The sequence below is a fragment of the Zingiber officinale genome, chromosome 4B (genome assembly GCF_018446385.1).
Source record: "Zingiber officinale cultivar Zhangliang chromosome 4B, Zo_v1.1, whole genome shotgun sequence".
NCBI lineage: Eukaryota > Viridiplantae > Streptophyta > Magnoliopsida > Zingiberales > Zingiberaceae > Zingiber > Zingiber officinale.
In genome coordinates, this window is record NC_055993.1 from 139,901,970 (window position 1) to 139,911,876 (window position 9,907).

The following is a 9,907-nucleotide window of genomic DNA, read 5'->3' on the forward strand; positions in this document are numbered from 1 at the left end:
AGGGGGGGGGGGGGGGGCCCGCCGATGCCGCCCCCCCTCTGGATCCGCCCCTGGTTATATCTTGGGAGACGATTACCGATAAACCATAAGTATCTGGACGAGACAATATCGTCTTAAGGAAATAAGGTCTAGCTTTCACCCGGACCTTAATATTCTTATATGTAGGGATAAGCTTACCCGAAGGGGTGTGTCGATATCCAAAGAGATAACTCAGTGACTGACGAGATTAAGTAGGTAAGGACAATACTAAAAAAGGTATGTCTATTATATGAAGGAATACCTCGATAATTGAAAGGGTGTTTCAAGAGTATAAATGAGACAAGTTCACATCGCCATACCGAGCTCTATCTGTTTGAGTTGACAACTCATTGTCGAGCTATTTAATCAAACTTAGCTGTTAGATCAACACCAGCAATACCTTTCATATAAATTCCAACAATAAGTTATTAAGGGCATCGTCAATCGTGGAACTTTTTCATGAGCTCCTTCGTTGTCATATCTGTACTACATCAAAAACAAAAAATCTCACATATCTCTCCACTATATATAAAAAAAAAAACTCCCAACAACATCTTCATAGTTCTCACATTTTCTCATAAATTATTATTTTTAACTTAAAACAAAAATTTAAAAAAATGGGGAAGAAGCGGCTCCCTGTTTAAGGTGCCACTTCTTATCAGAAATGAGAGAGCTCCCTCGGAGGGAGGGAGTTCACTAGAGCCACGCTCCCATTGTGGAGCAGTGGTAGGGAGCTCGCTTACTAGTCACTCTCCCATTATGGATGCTCTAAGTTTATTTATTTAATTGACTATATTAAATAAATAATTTATGAAATTGAATATCAAACTTACTAATGGACGTCGTTCCTTTACCACCCCTAATTAATGAATATATGAATTTGAAATTTTTTTTTTCCCCAACAAGGAGAATAAAATCATGCATTTGATCGATCCTAATGCCTCCAGCCCATTTCTAGTGGCCCCAAATAAATGCACCACAGCTTTCCATCGTCAATTAATTAATTAAAATATTTCCACTATCACTTTTTTTTTTAAAAAAAACAAGATATTCTATTTTATTTAATAATTAAATGACATCACAACATGGTGTTTAAACGAGTTCGCGCTGATTCAAATAGCGCTAAATCCGGAGTATTGATCAGCTGTGGCATCTACATCTGCAATTCCATCTCCTTCCTCCGATCCAACACGTCAGAATCCGACGGCTACAATTCCATCTCCTTCCTCCGATCCGACGCGTCTAGTAATTCGTCTCCTATTCTAACGGTTGAGATGCCCCTTCTTTCTTTTATATAAATGGTTTCTTACTAAACTCTCGAAGATGAAGAGGAAGAAAAGGATGAGCTTTCTCCAGCTTTAAAACCTCCAAATTTTAATGAAAAGTATATTGGAAGAGTAGAGTTGGATAAAAAAAAAATAAAAAAAAATTGGTATGATCAAGCTCTACATTTGCATTTAAAATATGATAGTATTTTCTATCTAGTAATATTTTACCTCCTATATTTGAAAAATAATATTTAACCCTCCTTTTATAAAGTCAGATGTGAAAATTTATAAAACACAATTATACCCTAAAATTTGTTCTCATTTATTGCTAATAACCTCAAAAGGAGAAAAACATATTGAATTGACCATTATATTCTTCAATAAAAACTATCACAAAATTTATACATGCACCTGCATAAACAATAGAAAAGCAATAACTCTAAAAGGATAACCAGCCAAAAACTTATTTCACCGCCCTCGTAAAACTAAAAATGAGTCAGAATTATAAATTAATGAATCAAAACTAAATTGAAGATGGAAAAAAGTTCTTCATTAAATATTTCCTCCTCATCATCAAATGTGACAGACAATGTATGAATTTTGTGAGGGGTTTTATTGAAGATATAATATTTGGATACAATCAAAGTCTCATATTGGAAAGATTTAGAAAAGATCATAAGTTTAAAAGAATATAAGATATCTCCATTGGAATAAGACCTTTTGATAGAGGCCAAGAACAAAGTTATGAGGACTTAGACCCAAAGTGGACAATATTATGTCATTATGAAGGTATATGAACATTCTTCAGTGTAATAAATAGTATCAAAGTCATGGTCCAGATCAGATGTCATGTGGGTTGGCCTTGAACGAAGTCGTGGAGAGGTTCGGAGCAGGTTAGGAGTGACAGGATGCTCACAAAGAGGCCCAAAGCAGGTCAGACTGCGTGCAATATATAAGATATGGCAAGAAGAATCTTGGCAATATATATCTTGTCCCCTCAAGGCAATGTGGTAGTTAAGACATGGGGTATTGCCACATGAGGTCTTGGGGCTAAAACTCGGTGCATCTGAATATGCCTTCCCCATGTCTTGTCCACGTGCACTAACGGCTAGTAGTCATCTATGATTTACCTCCTCCGTGTTGGCCTAGAAACGGGTTGGCGGGATTCTGGGGGTGAGCGAATCACTTTTTACCACACAAGAAGAATTATATCTTTGCCATCAATCTTTACCTTTGTGTTGTCTCCAAAGTTTACAAAACCTTTCTTGTTTGTATCAAGCTCCACAAATTTACTTTTATCACCCGTCATATGATTGCTAATTCCATTATCAAAGTACCATGTGTTCGCTTTTTCAATAGAGTCCTCCTTGAGTGAAAGAACAAGGATTGCATATTTGCCTCTTCATCTACCATGTTTGATTGACACTCCCAAGTATAATGCCCAAATTGTTAGGATGTATACTAAAAGTCTAGCTTTTGGTATAAACATTTATCTAGAAATAAGAATCACATTGGTCAAATGTCTACATTTATGATAAATGTAGTTGTTCAATTAATTTATATTGTAGATAACATGGTGTGTGGTGTCACACACAGAGGATCATGCTATCAGTACCTTATAAATTATAAACAGTAGCTTACGACCAAGATGGAAAGGAACAAACCATTGGAAGGTCGCAGTGTAATTAGGTATTAGTTTATCTTAACTATATAATTATACTAGTACACTTAGAGTGTATTGAGTAGGACCATTAGAGGTCGTTTCTTTTATACTGACTTTATAAAGAAACAAATACCTCAGTTATTATGGAAGTGTGTGCTCTTAATCCTAATATAATAACAAGCACATATATTTGATATTTATTTCTTTAATTTATCAATGTGTGAGATTTAGTTCGATAAATCAATAAGCTCGATAAGTTGGGAAATGATATCACTTACAGTGTGTGTTGTTGATTATAGAAGGAAACTGTGTCCTAGTGATCTAGGTTGATAATGTCCCCAAGAAGAGCTCATAAGGATTGTCATGTTAAACCCTGCAGGTGGACTCAGTCCGACATGACGATAAAGTTGAGTGGTACTATTCTTGGGCTAAGATACTAATTAAATGAGTTGTCAGTAACTCACTTAATTAGTGGACATTTGACATCTTAAACACAGGGAGACTAACACACTCATAATAAGAAGGAGCCCAAAAATGTAATTTGGGATTGGTGCGGTAGTTCAATAATAGTTCTATAGTGGAATGAATTATTATTGATAAAATTAAGTTGTGTGTTCGGGGCGAACACGGGATGCTTAATTTTATCGGGAGACCAAAACCAATTGCTCCTCTCGGTCCCTATCGTAGCCTCTTATTTATAGAGTACTATACCCACCTATACCCACCTTCATACCCATGATGTAAGGGCCGGCCAAGCTAGCTTGTGAATCAAGCTAGGGTCGGCCAAGCCTTGGTTCATGGGTGGCCGACCCTAGCTTGAACCCAAGCTTAGGTGGCCGGCCCCCATTAAATTAAAAAGAATTTTAATTTTTAAATTTTCTTATGTGAAAGATATAATTTATTGGAGAGATTAAAAATTAAAATATCTCTTTTAAAAGGATCTACAAAAGATTAAAAAAAGATATTAGATCTCTTTCCTTATTTGTAGATTGGAAAGATATTTTATTTTTCTTCCTTATAAATTATTCACATGTTGAAAAATTAAAATTATAAAAATTTCTTTTTATCAACCATGAAGGGATTTTAAAAGGAAATTTTATTTTTTAAAATTTCTGAAGACAAATAAGGAATTTTAATTGTTGATTGAAATTGCCTTGTTTGCTCTTAATGATGTGGCTGGCCATGACATGAAGGTTTAGGAAATTTTGTTAAAATTTTCTTAATTAATTCATGTCAAGGAAAGTTAAGGAAATTTTATTATAATTAAATTTCCTTATTTGCTAAAGCTAAGGATTATAAAAGAGGGGGTTTTGGGAGCCTTTAAGGTGAACAACATCTATTATTTTCTCCCTCTTTTCTTCCTTGGTGTGGCCGGCCTCCTTCCTTTCTCTTCTCTCCATCTTGTGGCCGAACCTCTCTTCCTCCTTGGAGATCAAGTGGTGGCCGGATTTTAGCTTGGAGAAGAAGGAGAGAAAGCTTACATCCCTTGGAGCTTGGTTGGTGGAAAAAGATCTTCATCTTTTGGAAGCATAGTGCTTGGCCGAAACCTGAAGAAAGGAGAAGAAGGTGTTTTGGTGGTTTCTCATCTCGGAAGATCGTTGCCCACATAACGTCCGAGGTTAGAAGAGGAATACGGTAGAAGACCTAGAGGTTTTTGCTTGCAAAAGAAAAGGTATACTAGTATTTAATTTCCGCATCATACTAGTTTTATCTTCATGTAAAAATACCAAATACAAGAGGCATGCGATTCTAGTATTTCGAATTTATTTTCGAAGTTGTGTTCTTTTGTTTTTCTTTTCCTTATAATTTGATTATTCTTTTCGGTTGACCTAAAGTTATTTAAGGAAATTAAATATTAGCTTTCCTTAAAAGGCTTTGTCTAGGCGGTGGTGGTTGTTCCCATATCCAAGAAGGCCATGTGCCTCGCCATGCAGTCCTGGAAGCCAATTCTGGAAATTAATATTTAATGGAATTAATAACCTAGGTGATTTGGATCGAACGTGTTAAGTTCCGCAGGAGATCCAAGTCTAAACCTAAAAGAACAAATAAATTAAACTTTAGATCAAACGTGTTAAGTTCCGCAGGCGATCCAAGTTTAATTTAAAAGAACACATGGTAGCTAGGAAAAGGTTCAGACCTTTGTACAAAATTTACAGTGGAACCATTAGGTTTTTCGAGTAGCAACCAACACAAATTTGTGACAAGAATAGCATTCAATTTAAGATTTATTTCATCTATCATCATACCTCGTATAATTACCTCTTGCTCTTCCATGACCTCTTGCAAATGTTTGATTTCTTTTATCAAATTGAGAAGGTTGCTCATCTCTCCCTTGACCATGACCATGTATTGAACCTTAGCCTTTGCCTCATCCTTGGCCTCAACCTCTACTAGAACCACTTCCTTTGGTCTTCAAATTGGTCTTTACTTGTTATGCATGTTCTGATTGTTCTTGTTTTTCATGCTTCATCCTTTCTTCAAGAGCCCGTAATGATCCGTTTAATTCATCAACAGTCATGATCTCCAAATATTTGGACTTTTCAATTGCAACAACATGATTAAACTTTGTAGTAAGATAGCATAGTACCTTTTCAATTACCTGAACGTCATACATGGTTTCTCCAAGTCTCTTTATTTGATTGACAACAACAAAAACTCTTATAAAATAGTCAGAGATATGTTCACTCTCCTTCATAAAGAGTGATTCAAACTTAGCACGTAGAGTTTGAGGTTGTACCTTCTTCACCTTGTCTACTCCCATAATAGAGTTTTGAAGTGTCTCCTACGCTTTCTTTGATGTTGTATCATTGGCTATTTTCTCAAACATGTCTTCATCCAAACCTTGATAGATAATGGTAAAAGCACCTTGATCTCTCTTTCTTTCTGTCTCCAAAGCATCTGACCAATTCTCTTTAAAACCATTTTCAATGATGTCCCACACTCCTTGGGATCCAAAAATAGCCTTCATTCTAAATGACCAATTCTCATCGTTGAGTTTGGTAAGTTGGGGGTATCAGAAAGAAAGGATTTTGGTGTCAATGGCTCTGATACCACTTTGTTGAAAGATGATGAGCTCTGAAAAACTTTCTAGAAAGAGAAGAGGAGTTGTAATAAAATAACTTTGTATTGAAAAAAATACTTATCTTGTAACTTCACATTACATGAGTATTTATACTACTCAATAGAAACTCCTATACCATACACTATTAATTAGATACATAAACTTATTTACCTAGATATAGGAATTACAGGATTCATGTTTCATTTGGTTCATGTACATAAAATATTTATGATTCATATATTCAAGTTTAATTCAAGTTCTAACATAATTGACCTCATGGCTTGATGATGACAACGATGAAGAATTTGCATTCTAACGACCTTCAATCGTTGTGATGGTCATATTGTTTAGTGAATAAGTCTCCAAATTTTCAACTGATGGATCATTTCTTTGGATGGTAAATATTGGCTTTTTAGGAGTACGAGAGATTGCGGTTTCATTTTCAAGCATGAAAACAACTGACGACATTGCCGGTCGGTCACTCGGGCTGTCCTGAACACACAAGAGACCCACATGGATGCTCCTTAATGCTTCATCTAGGTAGCAAGACTGTGTGTTGGAAGAAGGATCTATGAAGTCATTTGCGTTCCTTTCATTCCATAGTTGCCATGCCTGAAAAACACTTAAACAGTATGAGTATGGAAAGATCAAGCATTCTACTTTTCTAAAATTTAAGTATTTGCTTACATAAGCCAAGAGATGGGTGAAGTCGGGCGCGAGGTGAAAGCTACTATTTTGTAGGCCGCTCACAATCTCCAAGAGCAATACTCCGAAGCTATAGACATCAGATTTCATAGAAAAGAGTCCTTGCATTGCATATTCAGGAGACATATATCCACTACAAACACATTGGACATCCATTCGATATTACACTTCTCTTTTCGTTAAGTATTTTTCTTGATTTTGAATCATATAATACTTACTAAGTTCCAACCACTCTTTTCGTATTTGCTTCATTTTGGTTCCCTCCAAAGATCCTTGCCATTCCAAAATCAGATATCTTAGGGTTCATATCCTTGTCCAACAAAATATTGCTTACCTTAAGATCACGGTGAACAATCCGTAACCTCGAATCCTGATGAAGATAAACAAGTGCCCGAGCAATTCCTTTGATCACGTTGAACCTCTTCCCCCAATCGAGCTTTGCCTTTTGCACCGGATCTATTCAAATTATTTCATAAACCTTAGATCTATAATCTTAAAGTTGAATTTCACTACCAAAAAGTGCAACGAAACTAACCGAATAGGAAGAAGTCCAAACTCTTGTTAGGCATGTATTCATAAGCCAGTAGTTTCTCTTCTCCGTGAATGCAATAGCCAAGGAGCTTGACTAGGTTCCTATGCTGCAACCGAGCAATCAAGTTAATCTCATTCTTAAACTCTACTAATCCTTGTCCAGACCCTCTAATTAGTCTTTTAATTGCAATTTCTTGCCCTCCCTGAAGAATGCCCTGAAACAAGCAAAAAATCAACTTCTTCAATCATAAAAACTTCAATCTAATTCTCACACTATCAAAGGACAGCCTGATACACAAAATTATCACCAATGTAAAGTCTCATATAAAGATCTAGTATCCTACTTTCCAAAAGACCACGTCTTCAGTCTAGTTCTCACTCTATCAAAAGACTTAAAAAGATTGTTTGTACCTTGTAAACTATGCCAAAGCCTCCTTCTCCCAGTTTATTTGAAACAGAGAAGTTGTCAGTGGCAAGAACCAGGCTCTCAAAGTTGATCAATGGAAGCTGTGGAGCTTGATCTGCTGCCTCTCCTTTTGCAACTTCATTAGCACCAGAGAAATTGTTCAGGAACTCTTGAATCGAGTTCGAATCGCGTACTAGTTCTTCGCTCTTTGTTCGCCTGAACACACCTTTTATTTGCTCATCAAACTTCCACGCTGCAAGGGCGCAGGCCAAAGCAGAGGCTGCTGCTGAAATGGACAGCACGAGCAACAGTATCTTCCTCCTGCCGCTCTTGCCGCTTGATGCACCTGATTGAAGATGACAATTCAGTCAGTTGCATCAGATACTGCTCGTCGGTCGGTCAGTCGGTTGGCTGTGGCGAAAAGAGGCACAAAATTTACCTGAATTGAAGTTCACGATCTTCAGATACAAGTCCTCTCCTCCAATTATCATCTCTGCATCAACAAAGCTCCCCGTCCAAACCAAACACCTTGGGACTGTAGCATTCCCCACGTTCAGATCAGCATAAGCAAATGCTTGACAGGAGCAATTGGTCGAGCACTCAGACCTACACTCGCTCATGTTCTTCTTGTTCCTCACGCGCACGAATTGGTCGGGCAATTTCATCCCTGCCACTCAGAGGAAGTCGTCCGCCTCGCCGCACCGGAGAGAACTCGCTCTCGAGCAACCGCCTGAATGGTCGCCACCGCTCCAAGCGGTCTTCGACCTCGGCTCGAACCCTTCCAAGCACCTGCACGCCGGCACTGTTCCGTTGACGTTGCAGTACGCGAACTGGCCGCAGGATCCGTAGACTTGGCAACCGATCGGCATAGATGCGAAGGTTTGCCATAGTTTCCATGTGGAATCCCAGCCCAGGAGCTGCAGCTGGCCGGAGGGGTTTAGGGTGTACCTGATATAGGGCGACGAGTTTGATACGGTAATGGTGAAGTTGAATCCGTCTTCGTCTTCTAAGACCGTATAGTAGATCATGAAGTTGGTGTTGGAGCTCGGGGTGTGCCAGCTGCTGACCGCGTCGCCGGCCCACACTGAGGTCCGGTAGTAGATCTCTGAGCCTCTCCATGTCTTGAACTGAAGGGTATCGGTCGAGTCGAAGCCGAAGGTGAAGCTCCCTGGCGAGGGGTCGTCGGCGGCCTTCCACGAGGTGAGCCGGTTGGGCGAGCGGTTGTGGTGGGCGTATCGGAAAATCATGCCGGGCAGAAAGGTGTCCGTTCGGTGATCGAAACTCTGCCAGAGGACGCTGCCGTTGCCGTCTTGGAGAACTAGGTTCCCGTTGTTGAGTAGCACCGCCTCCGTGGCGGCTCTAAGTGGGTTCGCCGACCATAAGGTGAAGTTGCTCCCGCGCGAACCGACGACGCGGAGGCTGCGGTCGTCGGAGAAGAGGAGAGTTGCGGGCTGGCCGGTGACAGGGCTCTCCCTGTTGGCGACCCAGATTACGGTCCTCTGGGAGATGTTGTACCAGATGCCGAGGTAGAGGTCGCCGCCGGAACTCCTTGGGGAGAAGAAGCCGAGGACGAAGGCACCGCTAGTCAAGGTCTCATTGGAAGGCATGAGTTGGCCGGGGGTCAGCCTGTTATCTGAAACGCAGAGAAGAAAATTCAGAGAGAAGAGGAGGAGGATTTTAGCGATGGGCGGAGACGTCGCCATTGCCTCTCTCTAGCTCGTTTCTCCGAACAATGAACGGTCTCGATCGCAGTGGAAGCCTGAAGCAAGCAAACGGTCCTTCGCGTCGACGTTGACCTTGACCAGCATTAGTGGGACCGTGCGTCGATATTTAATTGTTATCTCAAATATAGCAATTAAATATATTACCAATTAAATATTTATGAACCATATATTTTTCAAATTTATAAATTATCTCATTAATCGCATATTTATAAATATCAGTATTATTTTATTAATTTACACTAATTTTATATTTAAATGAAATTAATTTATCTGTAAAAAAAATATTATAACGGACAACAAAGGTGTTAGAAAATGTGGAGTCCTTGTTGAATTTTTATTATAACGGATTTATGGATAATGGTAAGGTCGAGTTCTACCTTTTAAGCATTTTATCTTCTAAGAATTCTGTTTGCTTAGTAGGTCGGGTGGACCGAGGGACAAGAGGACTTGGTCGATGATGTTGCTCTTTTTGCATGTCACTAGGCACTTCAAAATGATTCAATAATCAAATTGGTATGAAGATGAAAACTT

The 9,907-nt window shown here is 38.9% G+C and overlaps 1 pseudogene; it reads right to left on the minus strand.

The window, feature by feature from the left end:
- Positions 1-5,461: 5,461 nt before the first annotated feature.
- Positions 5,462-9,395, minus strand: LOC121977146 (annotated as a pseudogene).
- Positions 9,396-9,907: the final 512 nt, after the last annotated feature.